The 15,978-nt window shown below is 45.7% G+C and overlaps 1 long non-coding RNA gene across 3 annotated transcripts in view; it reads left to right on the top strand.

The window, feature by feature from the left end:
* The window catches only part of LOC134547025 (uncharacterized), a 126,921-nt gene extending 111,627 nt beyond the window's left edge, over positions 1-15,294 (top strand). For all 3 annotated transcript variants that reach the window (XR_010079346.1, XR_010079345.1, XR_010079347.1), the window contains one exon: positions 11,986-15,294. This is a non-coding gene — a long non-coding RNA (uncharacterized LOC134547025). The remainder of the gene's footprint in view (positions 1-11,985) is intronic.
* The last annotated feature ends 684 nt before the right edge of the window (positions 15,295-15,978 follow it).

Genomic DNA, 15,978 nt, shown 5'->3' with positions numbered 1-15,978 from the left:
CATTCATTCCTACAAAGAGAAAGAGCAGTGAGGGGGCTGCCAGCAGGCCATGGGATGGCTCCCATCTCCTTGCAGTGCCAGCCACCCCATCCCAGCAAGGTTCCTACGTTCCCACTTCACCTCTCTACCCTGTGCAAGTCCTTCTCTAACGGTTTTACCCTGGTGTACAGCTCACTTCCCTGGAGCTGTACACGGAACTGTGTGAGTATTTGGGAGCAGTGACCTAGGCTTGTAAGGAGGCAGAGGTCTGCCTCTAGCAGCTCATCCCTGGCATAGCTCTCCTTGTCACAATGTGATGGGGAGAGGGCTCCTGCCCCGGGCATGGTCCCCAGCAGCTCAGTCCACCTGCGTTTTTAATCACAGCAGAGTAACCATCGCACCAGTAGTGGCTGCAGGGAATAGGACTCCTTAATCCTCCTGGGTTTTGGTTTGCTCATCCATGAAACAGGGACAGTCCCTGCCAGGAGCACCCTCCTGGAGCCCTTTCCCTGGGCAAGCTCGCAGTGTGCTGAGGGCCAGCACAGGGCTCAGGGTTGGGGGGAGCCCATCTCTGGGGATTTAAGAGTCACTGAGGCCTTCTGACAACTAAATGACTTTCATTATAACATCGACAAAAAAGCCCAGAGATGCTCTAACCACAGCTGAAGTGGCTTACAACCTGCTAGGCAGAGAAATGGGAAGATATAAAGTAAAATGGGAAAGTGCAAGGTTTGCTGCAGTAGGAGAGTGCTAGCACTGTAATTAAAAATAGTTTGTACAGTTACATCAGTTATGGAAGTAAATGAAAAACCTTTTATCTCCCTAATCTGTGTTCTTCCTAGTGTTAGTGTAGCTACACAGGAAACTATGTGAAGCTGCTGATACAATTTTTCTCCATCAAGGAACAGGTTTGGACTATACTAGAAGGACAGTCTGGATTTTATTTGCTTAGGATGGAGTTGTATATTCACTGCAATAGACCAGCAAGTCCTTTTCACCACAGACAAGTCCTAAAACTCCTGTCTCTCACACTGTAAAAGTGAATAGCCTTAACATATATCCTCTCCCTTTTCATGTGCAAGGCCATGCTGCAAGGAGGAGGATGAGGAAAAAAGGGATTGTGAACTGTTTCCAGCACCAAGCACCCAGATTGACGTTAATGACTTTCCCTTCTACAGTAGAGGGTTAGTGTGTTCACCTTTTCACTGTGTCCTGGCAAGTACCTAATGCTCTGTTCTCCAAGTGGTGCCCTTCAGGGAGGCTTAGAGATCATCCAGCCTTGGCTGCCAGCCCGACCTGCTGCAGTCCTGCCAGCTGTGCCCATGGAGGCCATACCCCCCTTCCCAGTGGTGCTTGCAGACCCAAAGAGTGAGTGACCCATTGCTCCTCACCTCAGGCTGGGGCAGAGGAGCCAACCCAGGAGCTGCTGCCCTGATGCCCTGGGCCAAGGGGGGCAGAGCGCTTAGGGGATACATGGAGGTGCCAGAAGTGGGTCTGCACTGCCGTGAACAGCATCCCCCTGTGCCTTCTCCCACAGCTCCACGTGGTCTGAGGCAGAGGCTGAAGCCCTTTCAGCCACTGTCTCCTTTCCCCACCCAGGGGTGCCCTCAGCATGGCCTGGTGCTGTGGAGGTGCACAGCTCCCACTGCTCACCCTCGCTCAGACAGGGAGGCAGCCCCCACAGAGGCCCTGCTCTGACAAGGAAGCAGCGTCTAGACACAGATTAGGCAAACAGCTAAAGCACAAGACCAGACACTGAAAAAATCAAAAGGGAAAAAGAGCTCCCCAGCTCTGTCCACCACTGATTCCTGTGAGATTTGGGGCAAGGAACTTCTTTAGGTCTTTGTCTTCCTCACCTGTCCAGTATGGGATAATATTTCCCTTTCTGGCAAGGTTATGGTCAGAGTTAATTAGCATTTGAAAAGTGCTTTGAAATGCAAGATGCGTTTGGAAAACCGAAGTATTATTACTGTGATTGAGTCAGTGGCTCTCAGGATAGGGAAACATTTCACTTCTTTTTCCCAGTGGGTGGAATTGCCTGGATAATACTGGGATTTCTTCAGATTTATTAATTATCCAAGCATCTAGTATGTATCAGGTATCTAAAACAGAACTCAGTTTGGATATTTATTCCATTAAATATTGGACTGCAAATTCATGAAATCTAAGCTACATTATTCAGACAAATAAATCACATGACACTGGGACTCTTCCCCTACTGGCACCAGATCTCCTGGCACAACTGCTCAAGGACAGGCATTTAAAATCTATTTTCCATGACTCCTCACACAGGATTTTGAAATGTATTCCAGGTTTGCCAATAAAACAAGCTCTTGCAAGAATCTTCAGCAGGAAGTGTGGGTCCTGCAACACTTATATGTGAAAACAAAATAAAAATAATGAGCTTTGTTTGCTCAGGCCATGATTCTGCAGGATACTTTAAAGTATTCATTTGTAGTCCTGTGATTAATCCAAGTGAAATGAGTGGAACTGTTTCTGGGCAGAATCAGTCAGATACTTAAATACCCTGATGAATAGAGCTTCCAATTATTATTTCATCAACTCACGTGCTCTTGTCCTGTATTTTAAAGACTTCCTGTGTATTGTATTCCCCTGTGCTCTAACATGAATTGAGTCTAAAACACCACCTCTGCTATCCATGACGCACATATTAGTCTATTTAAAAAAGGTGTCACCATTCCAAGAAACCTCCAGTAACTAAAAAAAAAAGAAAAAGAAAAGAAAAGAAAAGAAAATGTTAAGGGGGACAATTTCAAAACCTTAGTGTGCTGAGTTGTGGGGTTGGCAGTTCTTAGTTCCGTGTCTCTCATTAACTTCTGCTGAAATCACTGTCCACCTAGGCAGCTGTAGCATCACATTCTGAAAATGCACTCCAAAAGAGAGTGTATTCTGCCTACTTTTGGAAGCAGAGTCAAGTTCCTGTGTAGACAGGGGCTAGGATCGATACAAAGCTCACTCATCCTGAGCCCAGCTCGTTCTGTTCTGTGGAGCTGAGTGGTACTACCCCAAGTGACTCCTGCACCTACATAAGGCAAATAGTGCATATTTTATATGAATAAGGATGTGATGCCAGTATCTAGCAGATCTCACTTGGAGAGGAGAATCCAGGTAAAATCAATCTACTAATCCAGAACCAGGAGTTTCTTTTCTTTGACTGAGTCATAGAAAATCATTCACCAGGCAGTCTTCATGGGATCAACAAGCTCCACCTCATTTAAGAGATGCATTGAACATGTGTTCATCAGGAGATATTTAGACTAACTGCAGGTCACCTCACTGGCTGAGTGTGTGTCTTTTTGAGGCTTGAGGCAAGGTCCCCACCATAACCAATGTGGGTGAAGCCACACTTTGCAGCCACAAGCCCTCAACCCAAGTCTGCACAACCTGTGCTTGTGCTGAGCTGCAAAGCAGAGCAGGAGGATTTGGTCAGGGCTCTGGACAGGTTAATGGTGGTCTGAAGGGTCACTACCCCAGATTTCTGTCCCTGAGATGATTGCCAAGGGACCTTCAAAGGCAAGCCCAGAGGTATGGCTCACAGGCAAGGGAAGGTGAAAGCCGTGGGCACGGTGCCATGGCTACCTGCAGTAGCTGCTACACTCGTGGGTTAGATCACGGCACAGGTGAGGGGAGGCTCCTTAGCTGGCTGAGCTACCTGCCCTAACAGCAAGTGGATGCCCACGGGCATTCACCACAGAACAGTGCACAAGATGGCAAGTCCAACTTGGGACACTCACGTTCTCAGCACCTAAGCTTTTGTCTATCTTCACCTCCTTTCTCCACTACTTCCCTTCTGAAGGATTTCCAGGGAATTAGCACAGTGTCTCCTGAACTGTATCTAGACTGATGGCAGGAGAGACGCTCTCAGTCCTGTATGAGTAGGAACAAATGCCATCACCTGACTGTGGCAGAGCAATGAGCTCTTCAGGGCAAAAATCAATGTTACCTGTTATGAATTGTAGCCCGGAAGGTGCCCAGGCTGGCAGTGACCAGCTCTTGTGTTGGCCCTGCTGTGGAAAGGCGTCTGCACCATCCCAAATCTGCTTGGAGCAGCTAGAACAGCACAGGGACACCCCAAGGTTCTCATCTCAAATATCATCAATGAAACCCCTCTTTTTTATTTTTCCGTCTGTTGTCTGATGCTGGACTGAGCTCCTGTGAAATATCCTCTGCCTAAGCATGCTGCAGTGCTGAGCTGGATGGAAAGTGATGTGAACTCTAAAACAATATGAATGGCTGCCTGAGACAGCTCCATCCCTGCTTAACCCAGCCTCTCATCTCAGGGGCACATGCCTCCCACCTCATCCTTAAAGGCACAGGCAGTCAGTCTCAGTGCAAACCCATTGCTTCTCTGTTCCTCTGACTCATAGTTTGGGCTTTGCATGCCAGGGTGTGTTTCCTTCCCTCTCCTTACAAAGCTTGCTCCCACTAGCACTGACAGCAGCACAAGTCTGTGCAGCCCATGGAAGGCCCAGCTGCTCACTGTTAATGTTTAATGACAGCACTGCAAGCTGGGGATATTCTCAGACTGTTTCAGCTGCTCAGGCTTCATACACACTGTTTTCAGCAAACAGTGTAAATCTACAGAACAAGTTACAGAGGAATACTGGTCCAGATTTAGGGGAGGCTTACAGAAAACTTGGTGTGATTTAGGGCTTCCAAAGGCTTTTCTGCATCCAGATTCATTATTTTTCACATATCCAAGACTCACCATCTCTTGCTGTGGATGCTGTGCAGCAATAAAAGTGCATGCTAAGTCCACACCAAAGGGTCGGTGCCGAATGGGACGCTGACGCCTTCCCTGTCTCTCCCAGAGAGGCTGCTACTCTGTCAGCACAGTCCTGCACAAAGAGCAGTGTCAGATGGTTTCCTAGAGTAAATTAATGCAGCTTCATTATGTTAGGCCAACTGATATCAGCAGAGAATTCACACAGCTAATTTTTAACCTTCTCCAATTTCTCTTTGGCTCATGAAACCATTTCCTGTCCTGGTCCCTCTAACAGTCCCCTGGTTCTCCTCCAAGCATCTATCCAGTGGAGAGACTAAGTTAGACATTAAGGAAAGGAAGGTCCAAGCTTAAGTTCATACAGAGAGGATCTAATGATCTTAAATGCTACTACTTATATGCCCAGCCAGGAGGAACAGTGAGTCAGAACAGCTCAGCCAGAAATTTGGACTCTAGACCAAACTCTGCTTTCATTCTCAATGTGAGTCTAGAGGTATTACAGCTCATAAAGAGCACAATGCCTTCACTCTCTACTCCAACCTTAACCAAGGACTGATCCAAGAGGCACATATTTTCTGTGGATATTATTGGCAACTCACATCCAAGAAAGGCAATTGTAACTGAGAGCCACTGTGTAGAAAATTTGAAGTACATTGACAAGTACATACAGAAGTATTTGGCTATAATTGCCCTTCTGTTCAATGAGAACCTTGAAAGACTTTGAAAAGGTCATTGCTTTGACTGCACAAAGGTGAGCTTTAGGAAATTCTGTATGAACACTTTAGTGGGTTTGCCACAGAGAATAACTAAGTTTGTCAGCTGTGGATGTGCATACTGGGAAGGCGCCAGACCAGTGCCTTCCAGGTGCAATGACAAAATGGAAAAAAGGCTGTCTGAGCCAAAAAGACAAGTTTGAAGCCTTTCCTCCTTTCTACCTTCCCTCCTCAAAAACCTTGAAGACTCCTAAATGTCTGCTGAGTTCTCAGCAGTGAGAGTGTCTCAGCTGAGTTCCGCTGGGAATGGGGATGAACAGTGACAATCTGAATAGGACAGGAGAATATCAGGGCAGTGAAAAACCCCACCCTGGCAGGCTACCTGCAACTGCAAGTGCTCCTGGCCTCATGTTGCTCAGAGAGCCAGAACCTTTGTTGTGCTGCTCATCATCACTAACAGGGACAGAGTGGTCCTCCCCATATCCCCTACCGAGATACTTCCAGTGATGGGGAAAGAGAGTTTCCCATCTTTCCCCATCCCTCTTTTCCCATCACTGGGAGCATCATGTGTAGAGCTGCACACGTCCAAAAACCACACTACACTATTACAGAATCAAGCTGTGGTTGGAGATTGCCTGTCCTGGCTCTGGGACACGCTGGGAGCGTGCAAGGTGGCCTCATCCCGGCTTTCTATGGAAAGCAGGCAGCGATCTGCAAAGGTGAGTTTCTGTCTACCTGGAGACCAACACTTCAAAAGCCTGAGATTCTTTGGACTGGGCCCATAGGGTCAAATCTGTACCTTGTGACACTTTTAGGTCACAGCTAGGGAGAGATGAGAAATCATAGTGGAGAAGGCAGGAACTGGCAGGAGTTGGGCAGTGGGAGGCTGGCACTGTGGGACAGCTCCTGTGGATGATGGTCTTAAGGCTTGCTTTTGCCCCCAAATGAAGGTGTTGATATCTGCTGAAGATGCAGACATGCCTGCCACTCCTAGTCCTCTTTTTCCTTCCCTCCATCCTGTCTGAAAGCATCCCTTTTTCAGGTATGAGAGACTGTTAAATTAGGAGTGTTGTCAGAGGCCACTGTAAGTAACCATAATAATCTGTAAGGCAATATGCAGCTCTGATGTGCAAATGGGATTTAGGGAAGCCTCACTAACGGGATAACACAGACAGTGCTTAAGCTGAGTTTCAAACTGAACACAACATTTCATTTGACAAATGTCTGGGTTTCAACTTTTTTAAGCCTTCAGGGCTTTAAGAAGAGAATGTCAGTCTTCTGCAGAATAAATCCTTAATATTTTGGGCTTTCATTTAGGAAGAGGAAAAAAAGCTCTTAGTAGAGAAGAAGCCAAAAGGAATATCTGATTTCATTGCTTTCATCATATAGCACTATACATCATCTATTTTCTCTCAGAAGCCAGGGATATACCTTCTCTAAATATTTACCTACTTTCTTTCTAAGAGCATGTCTGCATGTCACCATGCTGATTTGTAGTAGTAGAAATACCAGCCTTACTTTTGACCTAATACATTTAGCACACCCAGACTTTAATAGTAGGCTAATAAAACCAAGGTCTAATAGTTAGTGTGAGGTCAGGATAGCCTGCAACATCTCCTGGAAATATCTCCCAGCCACTGCTCTGCACCGAGATAGTCACACTAGTGCCACACCACACTGCACCGTGGGTCTTGCAGCAAAACTGGGGACAAGCAGGCTTGGAAGCAGGCATGGGATTTTGACTACAGGAAATCCTTCAGCCTTATGGCTCATTAATGTCTTCCTGAAATGGAACCACATCTGACAGGTCTCTCTGTCTTGCCTCCACATTCACCCACCAGTCAACTCAGACAAGCAGAGGCTGTGCTGTCTCCATCCCTGGAGGCTTTCAAGCCCCAGCTGGATCAAGCCCTGAGCAACCTGGCCTGACCTCAGAGCTGGCCTGGCTTTGAGCAGGGCTTGCTCTAAAGAGTCCACAGGTGACCCTTCCAACCAGAATTATTCTGTGATCCCATAATCCTGGCCAAGATGCCCTTCTCAACTTCTTGAAGGGCTCTATTCAGCTCCATACCAGCAAAAGGTACTAGGCTTTGAACTCCAGGCATTTTCTACCTCAGTATCAGAAACTATAGGAGTAACTATGTCAGAGATATTTTTCCCTCCCCTCACTTTCCCAGGCAGGGAATATTGATCTCCCCATCCTAGAATGGAAACTGAGACACACTCAGGTGTCATAAGATGGCTTTCACTGAGGAAGTCAAAAAAGTCAAAGTTAATGTATCATTGCAAGGCTTCTGTCTAGTGTCATCAGTACTGTACGTGGCCCTCACCCTATCTTACTTGAAACTGAGCAGGGATCCTTGCTCAAAAGGACACTTTCAGATTGTGACCATCCCACTTGTTTTCATAATCACTGATCACCTCAGCAAATTTCCTGCTGCACTGGGCAAGAAAAATTTTAAAATATTTCTTTTAATTTTTGACCCCTTTTTGTTCCTCAAATAGAGTCTATCTTGCTGTGTATGATGCTGTATAGGTTGTCTGAGAGCCTCAGCCTTTCAGTATATGCAGCACCACCTGCCAACGAAGTAGAGGATGAGAGCTTGGAAGCTACAGCTCTCCTCCCAGTGTTGCCATTGCCTGGCCTTGTGTGAGCTCACTCACAACAGTCCTCCTCTCTGCTTCCCTCTGGAAAAGGTGGGAACAAGTAGCAACCCCACAGTGGCATAAGGACGTGAAAATCTCATGCCCTTAGCTGGAAAGTGAAAAGCAAAGCACTCTTTATTATAATGGCCCCATCTCCTTATCTCCTCTGAGAGGATAAATCCAGGATTGCTAAACTTCCTGTCTTTCCTGCATCCCCTGCAGCACTCTGGCTATGTTTTGTTGGAGTTTTTCTACTTCAGCTGGCTCCTTTTGGAAGCAGTCAGAGCTTCACACCAACTCCAAAAGCAGCCACCCCAAGCCAGGTGCTGCATCTTGCTAACCTTTACTTTTTTTCACTAGGCCCTCTTTCAGAAACTTATTTCAGAAACTTATTTCAGAACTTTGGCAAACACTTAGTATTTACCTGCCTAAGTGTTCTGACCTTTCTGCCTTTGGGCACCCAGAAGGAACAGGCCCCCAGAGAAGTGGTCACAGCAGCAGCCTGACAGAGCTGAAGAAGCATTTGGACAATGCTCTCAGGCACGTGGTGGAATTCTTGGGGATGGTTCTGTGCAGGGCTGGAAAATGGACTAGATTCCCCTGTGGGTCTTTTTGAACTCAGCATATTCTGTGATTCTGTGTGAGGTACCCAGTGAAGGTCCAGAGCAGATGCCCCACAGACAGGCTGGGGCTGTGCTGCAGCCGACACCCTCTGAAGTGCTTGTGCTGCCAGCACTGCCCTTCAGCTCAGCTACCAGCACTTCATTTCTGAAGGGAAGATGGAACAAAGACTTCCACGACCATGTAGTTAACACAGAAGAAGCATTTCAGGAGCCATAGGAGCCATGTTTTCAGTTGTTTCCTTGGGATCTAAGAACCTGTTCATTTAGCTCTGTTCAATGGGGCTTGAGTTCTCTTGGGAAATTTGCCTGCGGTCTCTTCCCAGACTTTGCAGCAGAATCATCTGAAATGTCTTTATGTGTGAGTGACATCTACACGTGAGCCAGACACCCTGGGTTCAGTTAAAAGAGTTAAACAGGCATTTACAGGAAACAATTCATCTTCTCCTGTGATAGATACCTAAAATAGCCCACAGCAATCACAAAATGATTGCTTCCCTCCACAAACTATAAATTTATTCTGTAAAAGCAGCCCAGCCCTTTACTTGTGTTGGAGGATTTGGGTGCCTGGTGTTTTTTGAGCTGCTCCACCTTACTTTAGACATTTACACAGGCAGGCAAGTATATACATATATGTACAGGAGCTTCAGGAGACAAATGCCCTTCCAGCATGTCTCTTGAACACCAGGGAAAGGATTTGCTGTCCTGTTATCAAAGCAATGAGTACTGGATTACCAACTTTTGGAGTACTGGGTTAATTTCCCTCCATTGCATGCCCTCATTTATATCCTAAATGTTGATATAAATGGCCCATGCTGGAATAGTTGAAATGTAAGAATGTGGCTCGCAATGCTACACAAAAAATGATTAATAAAATAATAATTTATTTCATTAAAAAGAAAAATTTACTTTATTACAAAGAAAATAAATCATCTGGGTTTCATGACATCATGGCAACTGCTGGAGCAATGTGTAGGGGTATCATTCCTGTTCTGCAGATAACCACTCCAACCAGGAAAGGTGTGCAAGATGTCACGTTACAACTGTTACATCATCAGGAAAAAATCTCAATGGCTGATCACTGCCTGAGGGAGATGTCAGTCTTCCCAGCTTCTGTGCTAGGAGAAGCTCGGACAGGAATTAACTCTTTCCTAGGCAATGAGCCTGGCAAGATTTTACCAGTATTAGTTCCACCTTGTTTGCCTAAAATGAATTGTTGTTCTCTTACTTTCCATTTTCGTCTTTCACTCAAGTCATAAACAGTGTGACTTTGCAGTAACAGCTGTCTCATATTTGCTATGTGACTGAGGACTGTTTTTCTTCCACCTCACTGTCATATTTCTGCTGGACACTGGTTGTTCACCTCATCACCATTCCCACAGAAGACGACAAATGTTGCTTACTGAACACATCCCATTGTCCAGCATGAAGAAATACTCCCTGCACATCAATTAGATGACCCATCTTTTGGTGATACCCAAGGCAGCATGAAATACCCAAGGCTTTCCCTGAAATACATTCTGGGGAATACAATGATAGATTTAGATAAAATAGATTTTACCAACTCAGAGATCATACACTCTGCCTTGTTCCTGCTGATATTGAGGGGCCAATGCTGTGGGAATCAATTCCTTCTGTAGCCCCATGCCTGGGGAGGACAGACCTCTCCCAGTAACAAATTCCCCCCTTGTCCAGAGAAGTCGGAAGTGATAATGCCTTTCCCCAAGTTTCCACAGACTCCAGGCAATGTCCAGCTCCATAAAAATGTCATTCCTATGTCAAGAAAACAATAGATATTTCCTTTTCCTCCTTGATGTTTCGTCATAGGGATGCTCTTCTCAGTCCTCAGCAGGTGGCATGCAGGCTGCTCTTCACACTGGATTGCTGTGGTTTGTGCCTGGACACTGGAGTCCAAGCTGTCCCTGCTACTAATACAGGCTCTATCCTGTTAAATGTTCACCCTTATGCCCCAGGCCAGGCTCACACTGAGCAGGAGGAAATGTTCTGTGTGACAGAAGCACCTTTAATCTCCTCTCTCCCACCTGCATTTGTTCTTTGTTGTTTTGCATCCTTCTTGCTCTCTCAGTCAGGTAGGACACAAATTTCTAAGTAACATCCTTCATTTTACTACTTTTTTTCCTGATGCAGAACTTTGCTGCTACATCTCTTGGTCTCTCCAGACTCTCCAAGCTAATTCATGGGCAATATTGTCTACGTCCCAATTTACATACACATTCTGAGTTTCTTTTTAAGTTATATTAAACTGGGGTCTATATCCAGAAACCCATCAGTTCTCAGATACCCAGATTAGCACTGGCAAGTTTTTTACTTGTGTTTACACTGGGAGGCCTAGAAAACTTGTGCTTTCTTCCTCTAGAGGTTTTCCTCTCTTTTGTCCTCTTAATCACATCCCTTCTGCTACACAAGTTCTTGAAGAAACATCCCTTATCGCCTTGATTTTTCTTTTTTGTGCATTCACATACTACAAACTTCTCAGCACTCTCATGCCTGCCTCCTGTCAGATCCTCAGCTGCTATCTGCTTCCAAGCTGTGCTGTGCTGCACTGCAGTCACTGAGCAGAGTCTGGAGGGGCTGATTTCCCTTTCATGATCATGGGCCAGAACTCACACTTTGTTTCTTTTCTTCTCCTTTCCTTTCCTTTCCTTTCCTTTCCTTTCCTTTCCTTTCCTTTCCTTTCCTTTCCTTTCCTTTCCTTTCCTTTCCTTTCCTTTCCTTTCCTTTCCTTTCCTTTCCTTTCCTTTCCTTTCCTTTCCTTTCCTTTCCTTTCCTTTCCTTTCCTTTCCTTTCCTTTCCTTTCCTTTCCTTTCCTTTCCTTTCCTTTCCTTTCCTTTCCTTTCCTTTCCTTTCCTTTCCTTTCCTTTCCTTTCCTTTCCTTTCCTTTCCTTTCCTTTTCTCAAATGCTGTCATTTTATTCTCTTTATTGCTGTGCATACTCCAAACAAGTGGCTCACTTTCCTCCAGAGGCACCAAAGCCCTGCCCCAGCACAAAGTACATACTGTGCTGCCCCTGAATGTCTCAATTCAAGAAGCTTTGAGCTCCCATTGTTTGCAGTTCACAGGGTTCACCTGCATTTTATTCTGCTCATCTATTAAAGAAAACAAAGTGGAGATGAGGGAGAGGGAGAAGCACGGCTGTAAAAGCAGCAGTCGGTCAGAGAGCCCTCATGTTCCTGGTACCAGCTGTGGGCCAATCAATCAGTCTCCAACAGCTCGCTGGAGAATAACTGCCCAACTTACCCAAATTTATTTTCTTTAATAACAGAATCCTCCTGTGACCCTGCGGTTATTGCTGACACAAAGCGAGGCCTGCTCCAGCCCGATATCTGCTCCCTTGCTCCCTGCTGTGTGCAGAGCAATGGAGCCATCATCCCCTTGTTCTCTGCAGACAGCAGCTCTAAATCACCGACAGCCACTTCTGTCCTGGAGGCCGGGAGAGGCTTTCCTGCACAGGTCACTCGCTTGTGACGAGGGTGTGCTCACCCCTGTGTGCTCAGGCTCAGTGAAATAAAGATCAAAATGACGGGGGATGTCTGCTTGATGTTTGAGTGCTTGGCTCTGCAAGGGCTGTGAACACTGCCCAGGCGATGGAGGGAATGGATGAGCACACAGACACTCTGCTGCAAAGGAAAAATTGCTGTAAAATCTCAGAGCTCACGGTCCGGCCAAGCGACGCTGCTCGCCAGGAGACCGCTGTGCCCCAAGCAGGCAGACATTGAGATTACACAAAGGGAAATGGAAACTTTGGGGTTACAGGCCAGGTCTGCATTGTGAGCACGATATCCTATATAATGCATTTATTGAAGACTGTGATCCTTCTTTGGGGTGCTCAAAATCCTTGCGAGAAACATAGAAGAATGTTTTTCAGAATTCTGAGAGAGGAATCCTGCTCAGCCCTCCAGGTTCAACTACAGGGCAGGTTTTTAGAAGGTAAATGAAAGTTCTTTGAAGGGTAAATGAAGATTTCATAGAGCTCACGTAAAACCCACAACACATTTGTCTTTGAGTTTAAAACTTAAAACTTATCAAACGAAACCAGCCTTTTTCAAAGAAAAGCTGTATTTTTTCTAAAGCTCAAGGACTAGTTACAAGAGGAAATTTCTTCACTGTGCTTGTACTGGAGAGCAGATTCTTGGAAAGGAAAATCCACTCCAAAACCATAGGAATGGCCCCACAAGGCAAAGTTTCAATCCAAACCCTTGCACGGTCCAAGAGAGGACGTGCATTCCCTGGGAGGGAAGGACAGGGTGAACCCTTGCCCTACCAAGGTTGGACAGGACCAGGAGTGAGGAGGCAGAGAGGAAAAGCTGGATTATAGGCAAGGAAGGTCCCTGGGGGTGCTGGGTAAGCCACAGTGAGGGAGCACCTGTGGTCTACAGGTATTTCAGGTATTTCCAGGTGAGGCAGTGCCCTCCTGCTCTCCTGGCCTGTGTGTGCAGGGTGTGTGCAGCACAACCTGGGATTCCTGGACCACTTAGTGCTGCAAGGACTGGGTGTAGCTGGGGCAGCACCCAGAGCGATGAGCTTAGAACTGCTGGGTGTCCTCTGTGCAGCTGTAACCCAGGGATCCAGGAAATTTGGGCTTGGCACATGCTGCTGCTAGCCTCCCCTGAACAGAATGGAGCAGGATGGGGGTCTTTCCGCAGGAGCAAGCAGGGCTGCAGGCATCTCACTCACCCGGAGGGGCTGCTGCTGCTCACCCAGCACTCTGTGAGCAGAGACCCATGGGTCTGTCCATGGGGCTGTCCTATCAGTCTGTCACATATGGAACAATACACGGACTTCAAGCTAAAAGTTGGCACAGGCCATAGACAAATGTAGTTTTTTCCAGCCATTATCATGTTTGTGCTTGGATGCAAGCCAAAATGCATAAACCTTCCTGAGGACATTCATTGTCCTCTGATTGCCTGTCCCTCAATATGGGGGGGGGGAGGAGGGTGTTGTTTGGCTTTTCATAGGTTTGTTTATTCCCCTAATCTTACACAAAAATTATCTGGCATGAATTCTGCAAGTCAGAATGGCAAAAGTATAATTAATTCCCTGTGTGAAGTGAAAATAGCCAATTTTCCACAGCATCAGCTTGAATATCAACAAGTCATGGAAACAATAAGCAAAAGAAGCAGAAAAAAGTTGCACACCACACCAGATACAGGGATTTTTTTTATGGGGCAGCAGTGCTTTATATGCTACTGGATAAAAATGTCAATACACACCTGAAGAGCTCTTCATTCCTGGTATGTATTGAGCTGAAAAACTGGAACAGCCTTTAAAAACAACCTCCTTTTCTGATCAATACAAGAGATTTTTTGAAAATGTATGGTCATGTCATTTGTTTTCCTAGACACTATCATTTTGCAGGCAGGCACCCCACAGATATCTCAACATAGAGTGGGAATGAGTTTTCTGTAACCAGGGATAGGAATTTAAAAGTAAAACACTTCTGAAGCCCCAGCCCACCCCTTTCACTGCCTATGGCTTTCTCTCCCCATAGCAGACTCTGTGCTTATGTGCTGTTTTCCTTCCCACCTCATGTTCACTCCCACCTTGCTAGTCAAGAGCTGTGCCCCATGACCATCACAAAGTTATCTGCACAATCTGAACTCAACTTAAACTCTGACAATCCTAACAGAGGCCTTCACTCCTCTTTGATGCCTCAAAACACATAGTGGCCACCACAGTCTGTCTGGCCCGGATACTTGCTGCGTAATGGGAATATCCTGAAGCTGCTGAAACAGTCCCTAAGGGTTAATCTTGACCCTCTGACCACTGGTTGCTCTGCATGGCTGATAACTCAATTTGAAGAGGATCCAAAGGAAAACCTGAGCTGCTGGCATGCCGGGGAAGCCACGCTGCATAGTTTCTCATAAGGTGTTGAAAAACACCTCTCAAGTCTCCATCCGTTGTTTTGCTACAGGTGAATTGCAAAGCAAAGAAGAAAAGCAAGTTATGCTCAGATAGAGTCAAATACAACTTGTTAGCTGGGCCCTGGTGAATATCTGGAACAGATGTTACAGATACATGTATCACCTCTTTGTAACCCTCTTGACACTTCCTGTTACAATCTGGCACAGTGGGGAAATCAAATGTCACCACTGATGTCACAAAAATTAACATGTGCAAACAGTAAACTGAAATAATGTTTTGTGATTTTGTTGTTTGGTTTTTTTTTTCCCCACTGTACTTGGAACAATGACTGTGTATTGCAGGTGTAGAGTATATGTTGGCAAATGTGAATTCTTGGGTGCAACCACTCCGCTGTGTATTACAGTGACAGTTTTGGTGTTCAAAATGTCATTTTCTGTGTCACTGCAGACCAATAATTTCAAATGAAAAGATCTATAGAAGAGGCTGTGTACTCACTAACCATTTTTCTTTCCTTTACCTGTATAGAGCCTTATTAGTGGGAATAACAGCAGGAGAAATCCATCTTCTTCTTTCATCCATTTCTACTTTACACTTCACTCACCCCAGAACTTCCTCACAATCACAGGGACTACTTCACATCTCTCCTTGCCAAACAACTCTTAGCAAAAGGCCATGATAGCTCTTTGTGTATGTAAAACGTAGCAGAAATATTAAACCAAAGATCAAAGGCAGTTCTGTTCCTCAGATATTTTCCCTGACCCTTTAAACTGGCTGGGTGCAGAATGAATAATAAGGACCAGACTCTGCCATCAATTACGCCAAGTTAAATCCAGAGCGGGCTGTTGTAAATCAAGTTATTTTAGAGTTGCACAATGTAACTGGGAGCAGATTTGGGACCTGAGGCTGCAGGCCAAAGCACCGGACTGCAAAGGGAAAACCCCACCTTCTCTCCCTCTTTTTTCACCTAAACTCTCCTTCTCTTCACTTAAGCAGCCCCATCTGCCTACTTAGAAAAGCACACAAAGCTAAGGCCTTCCTAAGCCACCCAGAAAGAACAGTCCCACCTCTAAGCACTTCCAAATGGATCACAGATAAATCAGGTCTTTATTTGTGTCAAAATGCAGCCCAAAAGGACCGAACATCATCTCATTTTTATTAGCAGCTATAAAAAGATGGAGGCATGAATTGCCTGGGTGCAAAGCTTTCTGAAGAAGAAGTAAAACCAAAAGGCCTAAATTGTTGAGTAAAAAGTGTCTGTAAGCACACTGATACAATAAATTCTGTCTCTTCTTTTTCTCTTCACAACATGATGCTTCTCCCCCACAAACGAGTGCTTTAATCCTGCTAAATATTTGCAAATTGGCCCCACATCGGATCAAGACAATAGAGGGGG

This window comes from Prinia subflava, chromosome 2 (assembly GCF_021018805.1).
Source record: "Prinia subflava isolate CZ2003 ecotype Zambia chromosome 2, Cam_Psub_1.2, whole genome shotgun sequence".
Taxonomy (NCBI): Eukaryota; Metazoa; Chordata; class Aves; order Passeriformes; family Cisticolidae; genus Prinia; species Prinia subflava.
This window is presented reverse-complemented; position numbering and strand designations above follow the sequence as displayed.